Consider the following 14,265-nt stretch of genomic DNA (forward strand, 5'->3'; position numbering starts at 1 on the left):
CCGGTCAAAATACATGAGAATAAATTATGTACATTTCGACACCAAGGTATAAGCACAGATTTAATGTCTGAAACATGTAACAAAGATATAACAGGGAGCAAAAGTTCTGAATAAATGGATATACAAGCTAAATCAGTGATTGGAAAGCTTTCACAGAGGGGAAGGATCCCCTAGTAAACAGTTAAGGTTGTTTGAGAACAGAATGGCAGTATTTTGAATTGAACCCTGGCTTATAGTATAACTTCTGGAAGGTGGATGGAGATGACCAATCAGCCATTGTCATAATCTCATCCAGAGAAACACTTCCATTGGCTGCTGATGTAGTTGAAGCTGAATGAACTGAATGGGCCTTGAATATTTTCGTGTTGATTCCAGCATCTTTAATGGTAAGCCGGAGCCAGCACCCAACGGTAGCAGAGGAAACCTGTTTGTGAGGCTTAATATAACAGATGAGCAAAGGGTCTGGTTTGGAGCATGGGAGAGTAGGGCAAACTGGATGCCGTTTCTTGAGGTAGTGACAGAGAGTTTCAAAAGGACAAAGTTTCCGATTGTGAGGGAAATGAGCAAAGAAGGCCTGACCTGAATGGTTAGGGTTACCACGCTTTCTAGGGGAAGTAAGCGAGAAAACAACTCCCTCTGGGAGGATTTTACAGTATCTAAGATTTAATTTAGCCAGAGAAGCTGCCCTTTCTGGGTAAGCCAAGGCAAAGAGCATAACAAGTTTCCTTGACAAGTGCTTGAGGGACAGAGAGCTGTTGCTTCCTAAGGAAGATAGGTACACTGTCACCTTCTTGACATCCGAAGTATGTGAGTACCTTGGTTTTGGAGGGTGGGAGTTGAGTTTTCCCTTCATTAGCTTAGTGACACGAGGATGATGACCTACAGGGAAGCTGTCAATCTTTGAATGTGTCGAGGAGATAGCTGAGCACAGTACATTTATAGAGCAGTGCTCCAAACCATCTGAAAAGGCCTTTGCTGGAATTCAAGGATTTTGGAGAGTGGGGCTGAAACAGGATTCATTTTCCCTTCAGTACACCAGCTACTCCAGCAGGACCATGCTGACTGGTAGGCCTTGCGAGTGGAGGACCGAGTTGCTGAGAGGAGCAATTTGGTAACCTGTTATACTGGTAGTATTGTTGGAGATGTAACACACGGTTAGATAAAGGCGTGAGAACATCGGATGTATCCTGTTTGGATGGGAGGGGTCCTGTAAGAGATGTGGACTGTGTGGTAGTAGGACACAGCTGCTGACTAAAAGACTCCACCATGGCCACCATGGTTGGGCTTGCCATATTGGTGCTACAAGCACTAGATCTGTATTGCCCTGAATAACCTTGTTGAGAACTACTGGAATGAGGTTGAAAGGGGGAAAGGCATAACCCTTCAGAGAATTCCAGTGTAGAGTTAGGGCATCTATATGAAATGCTCCTAGATCTGGTCTCCAACTGATGTATTGAGGTAGTTGAGCTGTTAGGCGACTGGCAAACAGATCTGTGTTGCAATTTGTAAGGAAGGACCGTGTGATTACCTTTGGGTGAAGTAGCCAGTCACTGGAATCTAGGAAGGTACGAGACTCTTGGCCGGCTATGGTATTTTCTTTTCCAGGGACATGCTGTGCAGAAATGAGGATGTCTCTGTGAAGACACCAAGTCCAGATCTCCAGAGTTAAGGACATCAGAGGGACTGAGTGGGTACCTCCCCTGTTGTTTATGTAAGCAACTGCAGAGGAGTTGTCCATCTTCAACAGTACAACCTTGTGAGACTGGCCCTTGAGGAATGTTTTTAGGACAAGAAATGCTGCTTTCAGTTCCAGAAAGTTGATGTGTTGAGTTGATTCCTGACTGGACCATTTGCCATTGGTGGATTTGCCCTGACATGTTGTGCCCCAACCTAGCATAGAATCATCCGAAAGAACTGTTAGATCAGGAGGTGGGGGGAAAACAGGGCTGCCGTTGCCCTTGTTTACATTGTGTATCCACCAGGTTAGTTCTGCCTGAGCTTGGGAGTTGAGTGTTAGTTGACAGTTGAAATTGAACTGGTGGTCTCTCAAGGTCTGGATAAGCAAAATTTGAACAGCCCCAAGATGCAAAGGGGCTACCCAAATGGCAAGACAACAAGACTCCAGAGAAAGCCCAGTGATCGCAATAGAGTTAATGTCATTTGAGTTAGATGTTGAACTTCCTCCTTGCCACAGGCAAGGAGAAGGAAGTCGTCCAAGTATACTATGATTCAGTATCCCTGCTTCCTCAGAAGGGGCCTACAGGTTTCAGAAGTTTGGTGAAGATTCGGGGTGCTGCACTTAGCCCAAAAGGAAGACCCTGAGAGGTGTAGTGTTTGCTGCCCCAGATGAAACGGAGAAACCTTTGAGAGGATTTGTGCATGGGAACAGAAAAATAAGCAAATTTTAGATCGATGCTTGTCATGTACTTCTGGGAAGGGTTTTCAAACAATGAAGGTTTTCCATCCTGAAGTGGGACTTGCGAACAAATCGGTTTAGGGTGGCCGAACACAGTTTTCAAGAGCCTATGCTTAATTCAGCATTACTTTTAAGCTATTTATGCTTTGGCGCTCGTTTTTTGCAAGAGTCAAGGTTAACCACAGAAAAGTTTATTCTCGCATTTTGGCTAAGATGTGTGCTGTTGCCATGGCAACGGGGCTGTTTAAAAACAAGGCTTAAAAAATGGTTTTTGTTTATTTTAAAAAAAAATCCAGTCGTTAGATTTTTTCATCTTTTGACCACTACGAATTGACATTAAATCCCTTCTGTCAACACTGTTCTAATAAAATTTTGACATAGGCGATTTTCGTAATTCGCCGTAAATCGTTTTCACCACACGTTCTGTATTATTAAAAATTCCCTATGTCAAAATTCAGATTTTTTGCGATGGATCATTCATGTGGTTTCTGAACTATTTTTTTGCCAAATTTCTTGAAATTCTAACGACTGGATCGTCAGAAATCCGCAAGTTTCTACAAAAGCAATCGGTCTCAATTTTTCGAGCAACTGTGCATGCGCTGCCTTTAACTGGGTTCTTTCGGTAACAAAGAGAAAGCTGAGAATTGCTGGTTTCTTTGCGTCGTTACCTTTTCTAACATATCTTTGTAATAAACGACTAAAGCCATCAATACACTGCGTTCAATAATAGAGAAAAAACAGCACAGACAGTGTGGGTGTTGAGTAAATAAAATGATCGCTCTTTGCAATCCTTATGCACGCGCTCAATTGCATCATCAAAAGCGTGCGCGAAAACTGTGTTCGGCCAGCTTAATGAACTCAATCTATTACAGGTCCGTAAGTCCCTTCTTGCTTCAGAACAAGAAAAAGGCAGTTGTAGAAGCCTTCGTCCCAAGGGTTGACCTCCTGAATAGCTCCTTTCTTTAACAGTTCCTGGACTTCTGCATTGATCAACTGAGTTTCTGATGGACCTGCTCTTGTAACAGGAGGGCAAGACTGAACTGGGGGTGAATGAAAATCTATTTGAAAGCCCTTTACAATACTTAGAATTTCTGGGTCTGAAGTTGTTTGCTCCCGCTGGGATAGGTGCTGGTTGATTCTTGTTGGGTCGTCCTTTGAGGATGAAGAGAACAGTTTTTTGCACAGGTTTGGGCATAATTTGCAGAGTCGAAGGTGTGTCGCATGGGGTCTGTTCTAGATCCAAAATGTTGGGAAGGGCCAGATCTCTGTGGAAATTAGCGTCCTGTATTTGATGAGAGGGTTTTAGAGCGGCCACGTGATAGGTCAGCCTGCTTTGAGGCAAGGGAGGGAAAGTCATCCCCAAAAAGCATTTTCTTAGCATTAGGTAAAGGGAGGTCCCTTAAATTAATCTTGGCCTTATTAATGGCTGCTAAAACCTTCTTTCATTTTAATATTGACAACTGATAGTTAGCCAAGCCAAGAAGGCAGTGCCTGCTCTAACATCTTCATCTTCATTTGATTCAAGTGCGTCATAGACAGCAAAGAGGGCCAGACATTAAGTAAAGAACGCTAAACAGAGGTAAGTTCCTTATAACGTTCTTGTACATATTTCTTGGTTTGAGGGTTTGAAAATTGGTTGATGATCGTAGTATAAAGTGTAGGCAATGCTAAAGCATCGACAGATACCACACTGCTAGTTTCCAAAATATCCAAAACTTGAGTTTCCTTCGCAAGTTTTTGTCCAAGAATGAAGAAAACACCTTGGATGGTTTCCAGGATGTGACAGAAACGTCGGGTCATAACATGTGGAGTTGGCATTGTCATTTGACCCCGCATTTTGTATCGCCTGTACTCCAGGAGTCGTTTGGTGGCTTAATAGCCTTGTTTGGCAGCTCAAAGCCTTGTTTGGTGGCTTAGTAGCCTAATTTGGCGACAATTCTGCCTCAGCTGATGGCTGAAAAGCCTCATCTCCATTGGCAGACTCGAACGCAGGGTCTTCAGAAACCAACAAGGAAATGGCGTCACAGTCGCCTTCATGATCTGGTTCGAAAGCCAATTTCTGTTGTTCTAAGTGGGACTCATAAAGGGCCAAACAGCTATTACACTTGGAAACATCATTTTTAAGGGTCTCAAGGGACTTCAGAATGGACTCCAGCTTGTTGTTGTCCTTTGAAGGACGATGTTTGGGTGAGTTAGATGGTGAGTCGCGATCGTGCGAATGGCGGGAAGGTGAATGCAACTTACGATTGCAATGTGAAGGCATCGTATCTGGCCTCAAAAACCGCTGTAGTTGAAGGAAACCACGGTAGGTTGATTCCTGCAAGGAAATTTTAAGCTAGAGCAACAAAAAAAAGGAGAAATAAAAGCTCAAATACGAGTGAAAAATACTTACCTGTCTATAGGATTGAAGCACAGCAGAAAAAGTTGCTAGGAATCCTGGGAGCACATGGTTCATGCTCCCGGGTTTTGATGGGATTACATCATGCGTTTAGTTTTCTTGGGGGGTGGGGGTGGGTACCCCTTGGGGCGTTAAAGGTGTGGATCAAAGCACAAGTAAGCGGACAATACCTGATTTATTCTCATATATTTCGACCGGAGTTTGTGAAATATAACCAAGCATTATAGTCATTATTTATGTACAGAGATTGCCACAATATTAAAAAGTACAATTAATTTTTACATATTATCATATCTTACATATAATTATCAGATTATCAGTTTGGTGCCACATGAATAAACTATGGAACTCTGGTAGCTAGCTATAGTGCACGTACATGCAGTCTAAGGCTGAAAATACCGTTAGGTTTACAGTCCTGTAAACTAGTAATATGATATTTTTGAATAAACCTTTGTTACATGAATGAACTGATAGGATGAAACAACCGATTAACCATAGCAGTTACCTGAAGTTCATCCTTCCGTAGAAGACGTACATCCTGCAGAAGAGATCCGCTGGCTTCTTCATTTGAGAGAGCTGCAGCTGCAAAAACAAATCTAACCTATCCAATTATCATAAATTAACACTATAAAAGTGGTATCAACAGTTCAAGTACAAATGTAACACCATTTTGTTGAGAGTTCATATGCACAAAGATACTGTAAGCTGGGATATTTCCATAAACTACACTGCATCCTTCTAAAAAAAAGTTAGATACACTCACTTTAAGTACTTTTCCAACAGGAATGTTACGTTTATCTTCTACAAAAATAACATCTTTCAAATCCCAATCCTGAACAGATTTATCTTCTGCTGCCTCTACTGATGGATCCTTTTTACGCTCTGCAAATGACAAATCAAAAATTTAAAAACACTAATCCTACATTTGAATTCACAATATTGAAGGGGTGAGTGGAATAAAGCCCTAAGTGACTTTAATTTTGGAAAACATCGAGGCAACAATACCTTGCAGCAATTTATACAGTTTACTCTTGTTTTCATTATTGTCTAAAATGAACTAGTAGTAATTGCTAGTTCTTTTGAGACAGTAGCTAACACCCGATAAACCGTGAAAATTGCTGGTAGGTATTTCAATCTTGGCTGCCTCATAATTTCAAATGCCCATTGAGTTTTATCACAGTGTAATATTATACTAGCTTAGGCTTCTTCATTTGCTTTGTGATATAGCGGTAATGTGGCAAAAAAAAAAAACAATAAAATGTGCTTTTTCTATGTTTTATGCTCTGATAAGACATGGGTTTTTCCACCAATCAGAGTGTGCGCAGGGTCCTATCTGAACTATAATATGTGATAAAACTAACAAATAGATTCCATGTTCTGGTGATTCTGTTTACTCATAGATTACAGATGATGTCAAAATGTGGTAGGACCAAAATAGTGGCACAAGAGCTGTTAGGTGAGTATGTTGCTGATGTTCTTACCGCAATTTGACGTCATCCGTAATCTATTACTGAATACATTGTTTGTTTGTTTGTTTGTTTGTTACTGTATATTAGGTTGATTTCTTTTGTTATTTTTTTCTCCCAGAAAAATTTGCTTGTGTAAAGCTACTCTTCAATTCGAGAAACAATAAAGTTCATGTATATATGTATGTTCATAGATGCACAGCAACATGGAGTCTACTTGTTTTACACAGTAAAGAAGGAAAAAAAAATGTTAATGACATCGTCTATGCATTACCTACAGGTCTTCCAATAGATAATAAGTTAGAACCAATCAAAATGCAAGAATATGCAATTAATGCCTGAAGTGCATTTGCTGCACCTGTAACCGAAATTAAGTCATATTGGCCATCCAAAACCTACACGTGCTAATATATGTGTACATGTATTTCATGACTTGCATCAACCATGGGGTGTACATGTAGTCCTTGACTCTCTAGCTATATATCAGCTTCCATTAAATTAAACTCACTCAGGCCAAGAGAGCCAGGAACATCACTGTCTTGTTCCTCAATAAGTGGTGGATTAGGAGATTCTTCATTCCCTAGTGGCAGCACTTTAAAGCAGCACTTCTCATCCAGATTCCATGCCGATTCTAATAACTGTCCCATACCAGGGATACCAGAAGAGATGTTGAAACCAGTAGAACCAGGATGATACAAAGGACAGCTACGTAAGCAGACCTGATGTTGAAGAAAAGCAATACTTCGGCAGTTGTTAAGTTGGTACAAGATTTTATGTGCAGCTAACACCTTTCTATCACGGTACTACAAGTTCTGTATAATGTTCACAAGAAACACTTGTACATTGTAACCATATGCTGTAACAGGCATACATGTACTGTCCACACTTCTCTAACACTTTGTAGAACCAACTTTCACTTATCTAGTTAAAATCTGCAACATTACAGATAATGGTTGAGCCCTGAGTCCACTTATCAGTGATTCACAATTTTAATTTTTGATCATACTAACAATCTTTGTCATAAATCTCATTTTCATAACAGTCTGCCCAAACCAAACCCCAAACCCTATTGATAAACACTCTGAACTGATACATGAAATTCAACACTGAAAGGGGAAAAGGGGAATGTTGACAAGTATGTTGTAGTTGAACTTCTGATCATAATTTCAATTATTTGGAGTTTCAATTAAATGTGATGAGTACTACAAAGGAGTAAGTAGCCTTTAAAAGACTCTTTTTTAAAAACCTGACAAACAGAGGGGTCTTATAGGAAACAAAACCCTCTTTCTCTTTGAATGCCTTGCACACACCTCTTTTTCATAATCCAAGAGGTTTCCCAAGAGCATAAATTTTCTGATTAGGAGACATTGAAAGGGAAGTTAATCTTTCAAATAATCAGCTGCCTATTGTTAGTTTGGTTCTTTTTATGATGTCTGTGAATTCTCTTGGCTAATCTGTTTAAGTCAAAGGGTGTAAACAGGGGGTAACAAATTTGAATTATAGTTAGCTAAGCTAACCCTAACCCTGATATAGTTATAGCAGTGCACATAGACATACGTAATTAAGTAATGCATGCATCAAGTCCTTTCATACGATTATTCAAAGATTTAAATTTTCTCTCTGTTTACTGTTAAGTTTCACTCTTGGCATGGATTACCTGAACTTCTCGTACTATGCAGCTGGTGAAGGTGGTGCGGTTTCTTATTGCCCTGGCCCGAGCTTTTTCTAATAGTTTCTTTCTTTGCTCAAATGGAAGTACACCCCTATTGTAAAGCACACATGTATGTACCGTGTTTACCTGTGTAATAGTCGATCCTGTGTATAAGTCAACCCCCAATTTTTGAGGCCAAAAACAAGATTTTCTTCATTTCCAGGTAAGAATTTCTTGGAAAGCTCTTCTTGTATTTCTTAGAATTTTCTTTCAGCTACTGCGGATATGCGAACAAATCACAGCGAGTTTCAACCTGAAGTTTTACTAAGCTTATTTATGGCAAGTACACAAGCATTTTACCCAGTTTAGCAACATGAGTGTATGTGGGCTTTTTGACGATAATTTTTGTGAAATGCTCACAAAATCAAACACGACGATTTCAAACGAACCTTTTTAAGTGTGTAGAGATACGAAGTGGCTTTAGAAGACAGGGAAAACACCAAAGAAACTCAGGACTCTTTCAAAACGACTCGATAAACAAAGTGCAAAGCGTGCGTTGTGATACTTGATAGCCAAGCCTTGAAATCCATCGAGACCGTCTCCTGCCAGGTTACTTTAAGCAGAAAAGTTCGAAACGCGAAAGATGTTTTCTGAGCAGCCTTACAGCTTTACTTACAGCAAAAATATCGGTTCTTTATGACAAAATTGAGCCAGTGAGTATCTACAACATTCAGGTTAACATTTGGCAGACAAATATAGATGGATTTCAACTTGAAGCTCTGATATAGAGAAACAGATCGCTAAGCGAATGTATGTTGTAAACTGTGCTGCCGTTTATTACATGTTTGTTAACATTGAAAGACAATTATTATGCTAATTACTTAACTTGTGCGTGAATCTCAAGTTTTTTACCCATGTATAAGTTGAGGGTGAATTTTCAGACTGATTTTTAGGTCTTGAAACGTTGACTTATACACAGGAAAATACGGTAATATTATACACCAGTACGTTATGTAGTTAATTCCACGTTCACGTGAATGAAGAGGTTGAAAGTGTAATGATTCTCAAACACTGTTTGCAGTTGCATACAATATTGAGTACAGCAAGTCTGAAATTATTGTTAAGATAACTGAAGGGGTGCCTGAAAAAAAAACTGAAGTGGCGTCTGATAAATTGCTAGATTTTCCCTCCAAATTCCCCTCTATTCCCCTGTGAAACGTAAAGTTAATATAGTTTGACATCACATAGATTAACATTCACTTAAGTCCTTATTCTTTGCACCCCTTCAATTATTAAATTTAGAGACCGAGGTTTTAGGACTTTTTAACGTCAGCATGTGTTAATTTATTTACTTTTCACGTCATAAACTGTAATGCAGCGACCTAAATGCAATATGTACACAGACAGTTTACTAGATTCAAGAGAAACCAGAATTGATATACTATACACTGTTCTGGGCAGTTGATGTTTGCAAATTAATACATCGATGTGACTGTAGAATTTACTAATTAGGTTACAAAAAAAGCTTTGCATGGATTTGATCACTTACCACCAGTACAATGCCACTAATGACATCTGTGGGCACAAGTCTAAAGAGAGCATGTGTGAATGGCTACAAATTTGTCTCCAGAGAACTCGGCAAATCCTTGAGTTGTATGTTCCAGTTTGCTAGCAATAGAGCTGAGGGTCTCATCAATCCAAGTAGCAACCCGCAGGAAATAAATGATGAAATTAGTAATAATAAGTTTAAACACAGATTAAAATCAAATATAATTATTTTGATCTTAGAGCAGTTTTTAAATGAGTGTTGCAAAACCAAAACCAAACCAATTGCTTACCAATTAGACTACTGGCAGCCAATATCAAACCGTAGTAAAACCAAAACCAAAGTAATTGTCAAATTACTTTCGACACTCAATTGAAAACTACCCTAACATAACTGGACTGCTTAAGATGAAGGAATAATTTTCAGTCAGTTACATTGTATGTAGTTCAGTCAAGCAAATTCTAATTTTACATGAATGGCCAAGCATCCCATTTCCTCCACTCAGGGTGACTATTCTATATTAAATATCATGTATGTAAAAAAAGAAAAAAATGAAAAAAAAAAAAAAAAAAAAAAATGACAAAGTCAATTGGAAATTTATAATATCACCTTGCAAATGCAATCACGGTTTTTAATTTAAGAAAACCTTATAAAGGTATTTGGAGGACCACACATACATGTGCATGTACATGTAAGAATTACTCAATCACTTGTTTTAACCTTGTGTCACTTACAAAGTCTTCATAGTTCTCTCTTTCAATGTCATTACAAATTTTGATAAAATACTTGAAATGCCACCTATCTGAATTGCTTGCAATACACTTATTAAGTACATTGTATACCTCTTTTAATGAACAAACTATACTTGATCTTGCTGTTACTGTCCAAAATATCAGTTTTTGAGCACATGCCCATATTTTACCTTGCCAGACTCTGTGAAAACAGAAGCTCTTATGGAGGATGCAGACACTGATACAACCTTTTCGTCCACGAGCCCAAGAGCTTTGACACTGGGGTGATATACAACATCTTGTTCTCTGTAAGGTAGTGGATCTTCCCATTTCCACCGGTACAGCTTGCCATCTGCTCCAACACAGACCAGCTCTGAGTACATGGTAGCAATGTGTGTAAAGCGTGTGAAGTGACCATCCTACAGAAGAATGTTGCATAGTTTATGAAAAGTTCAGATCAGCAGCTGTTTGATCAGTAATCTCTACACCTGTACACTGTAAATACAGTAACATATCGCAAGGTAGTCCCGCAGCAAATTCAAGCATTCTGATTGGTTCTTTCTTGGTCAGGCTTATGCAATAAAGACCATTTCCATGGAAATATTTATGAGCCATGCATTTTGTTTTTTTTGTACATGGATATAATAAACCACAACACCAACCTTGCTAACTTGAGTTGTGCTGAGAAATATAATATAAAGATTTAGGCCAGCCTAAAAGCGGAGCTCCTCAGTTATTTTTCGGAATGTTGTTACTAATGAAAATAATCTAACATGTATGAGATAAATTGGGAATGATTTAATAGTTTCAGCCGGAACTAGTATTACATCAGCAGATCGAGGTGAAAGATGGTGTGATTATGAAATATAGAGCCATGACTTCAACGATTTCTGGGAAGCCACCAAAAATCCTGATCACATAACAGAACTGTCTTCTGTGCTTTTTGGTGGCATTTCTTGTTCTTTCCTACCTTATTCAGAAAGACAAGGCATTGCTATTAATCACTATATTCTTCCTTTGTTAACATGGGGACTCCCGCACAAAAGAAGTTTACACATTTTTTTGTTGTGGGAACTGATTGAAATGCAGTGGTTCCAATATACTCAGTCCCTGAATCTCTACCAAATGTAATCTCACAAAATTACCAAAACAGTATACATATGTGAAAAGTTGGAAAGTTTTGTTTTCTAACTTGTCCCCAAAGATACATTTAGTCATCTTCACTATTGTATGGAGTCTGCTCCTGCTCGAAGGGTTTGCAATAAGCAAAATCACCCTCGCATAAACAGTAATTACGATTTTTTTTTTTTGCTGATCATGAATATTTGAATAGGCTTCTAATAATAATTTTATTATTCAATTTCAATGTGATTTGTTCTTTTTCTCGACTGGCATTGTGGACTACAAGAGCTGTTATTGGGTTCCATTAATTAATTTGCTATGATTAAATTATACCAAGAATTATCAGTAAGCTAAGAGGAAATTATATTATGTACATGTATTTTGTCTGCACTACACAACCAAATGCACTCGAAGGTTATCAGACATAGGTACATTTGTCAGAAGAGCCCAGCATATCCAAGATATGTTTTGATTGACACATCACTTAAGATAATTTACAGCAAAATGGATAAAAAATACATCAATATCCTACATGCACCAAAGTCAGACATGGGGTTATGAGGCAATCATTTAAACAACAGATTGAAATAATTTATAAATTAGAGAACACTATTTCTACAACAGAAAGGAACAAATTAACCTTATTGGACATTGCGAATGGCAAGGCTGTCTGTAGAATCTACAAAAATGCTAATCCTGCAACTTTGCTTAAGACCCAGTTCTCCATTTCGTGTTGGCAAAATATCAATCTATGCCATGTCCAATGCAGATTATCACAAAATTGATTTAAAAGCTCAATAAATATCATTTTAAAGCCAAAAAGCCAATTATTTAAATAAACCATGAGTAAATTATCTCTAAGAAAAACTGATTAATTTAACAGGCACTTAAAAATAATTAGTTAATATGTATTTCTTAATGATGTAATGCAGTGTATCTGTCACAATGTTGCAGCTATGATATTACTACACAAAGAATGGGTTGCAGAACTGAACCTCCAAGTCAGTTTATTCAATGAACTTGGTGCAGAATTTATAATCCCATCAAGTTGTCTGTAAATAGAGAGAAACCAAACAAAGCATTAGAACATAAGTAATGAATTACTGAACTCTTTTACATGTATGAACAGTGTATGTTCCATTAATATCGGGGATCTCTCAGAAGCTGCATCCATGATAAATTAATTTGTTCCCAGATGCATTTGTTTATAGAACTTTTCATAAATTAATATATCTGTCAGAAATATCTCACCAGGCCATGGCTGCTTTGAAAATCTTTGATGTTTTAATACAGGCTGTCCATCTGTAAACTGTTCATATATTGACTGACAGGAACAGGCATGTAATTCCTTTCTTTGATATACAGTGAACTTCATTGTTAGTTGTTTACTGAGTGTTAGTAGTGAATCAAATGCTAGGGATTGGTACTCCAACTTTCACAGTGGCAGGCTCTGCCCTGAGATACAAAGCAAACTTACATAACTGTTATGAACTTCGCCACTTGCTTTCAAGAGCAAATGCAATTTGCTTCAAACAAGAAACTGGAACATTGAGGGTTACAACAATGTGCACAGTCCCAATCACAGGGTCATCCAGGCTGTTTGGTTTTACATATAACTGCACAACTGTATATGAGTTCAGCTTCCAGAAGAAAATCAGAGTTTGTCAGGACAAACACTGATGTTCTTGCTCACTCAATGAATGAATGTGCAGTTTCAGAAGATATTCACACCCAACACCCATTCATGGCCAGTCTTTACAAATTCCAAATTAAAGTATCAGGAATCAAGAGCTCTAATAGAGAAAAAACCTCCATGTGGGGTATGAATCTTTTCTTGAAGAAAACAATGTCTGAGAAATCATTAATTACAAAATAATGTTTAAGAAAGATCTTACCTTTCAGAGAATTTTTAATCTATACTGTCTGGCCAGTTCATATATTTGACAAGTTGACACTGGGCTGTTTTTAAATTTGTGCCCTTCAACATCACATTGCTATGTAGTAGCACTGGTCAACTAAAAACAGCATAATTTGGTTAATTAATATACACTATACATTATTAGGTTGAAATATTGGTGTAGATTGTTGCACATCAACAGATACAGAAACTATTTGCACCTGAATCATAACGAGTGAAAAATCGTGCTTGAGACATTTACATGTACATGTAACAGCCCTCCACCTCAGAACCATCACAGATATGATATGATATTTTTAAACTCTCTGAAATTTCAGATTATTCAAGATTAACATATGCACATACATCATCTGGGGCAACCCTACAACACTGAATTTGGAAACCAAAATCCGGAATCCAGAATCTGGAATCCGGAATTCTGAACCAAAAACCAGAATCTGGAATCCAGATATTATGAATGATGATAGAAATAATTCACTTCAGCAATGTCTAATAAATAAATATGAGCAAAAATTATTTTGTTGTTATTTATTTTCTTGGCTTTACTTCAGTCACAGACTGTAATTGCTAAAAAAATATTGACTAGTTCTGAACAACCCTTAGCTATATATCTGGCCCGGTTGTTCAAAAGCTGCATAAAGCTATCCATTGGGTACATCCCTATCCAGTCAGGGTTACTGATTTTTTGGGTGGATAGAGTTACTCATAGCCTGCGAGCAGGCTCTAGTATCTGTCTCTAGTGTCTGAGCAGGCTAAATAGGTGTCTAGTGTTTTTCTGCATTGGCATGTCACCAAGAGCCTTCATGCGGCTTTGCCACTCACGGCCCCAGCCCAAACACGAGAGCCTGCTCATAGGCTAAGTTACCCATCTTTTGTTCAAGCTGGCCCTGGTGAGAGCCTGCTTCTTGTCTAGATCAAATTGCTCTGAGAAGACTGGTGAGCAGCACATTAACAACAAGCTATTATAGGCTATTGCAGTGAGTTTCTGGCAGTCTTTTAGCATCTTTTAACAACATG

General features: G+C 38.3%; 1 pseudogene across 1 annotated transcript in view; it reads right to left on the bottom strand.

Moving 5' to 3' along the window:
- The window catches only part of LOC149105438 (E3 ubiquitin-protein ligase UBR5-like), a 40,318-nt pseudogene extending 32,228 nt beyond the window's left edge, over positions 1-8,090 (bottom strand). Inside the window, exons 1-7 of the transcript XR_016201708.1 lie at positions 7,938-8,090; positions 6,789-6,999; positions 5,578-5,696; positions 5,320-5,415; positions 4,359-4,751; positions 3,287-3,568; positions 1,126-2,257 (exon numbers count right to left, since the gene is read on the bottom strand). The product of XR_016201708.1 is annotated as an E3 ubiquitin-protein ligase UBR5-like (transcript). The remainder of the gene's footprint in view (positions 1-1,125; positions 2,258-3,286; positions 3,569-4,358; positions 4,752-5,319; positions 5,416-5,577; positions 5,697-6,788; positions 7,000-7,937) is intronic.
- Between the last annotated feature and the right edge of the window lie 6,175 nt (positions 8,091-14,265).

Source organism: Orbicella faveolata, unplaced genomic scaffold (genome assembly GCF_042242905.1).
Source record: "Orbicella faveolata isolate gen_17 unplaced genomic scaffold, um_ofav_v1 contig_34, whole genome shotgun sequence".
Classification (NCBI taxonomy): domain Eukaryota; kingdom Metazoa; phylum Cnidaria; class Anthozoa; order Scleractinia; family Merulinidae; genus Orbicella; species Orbicella faveolata.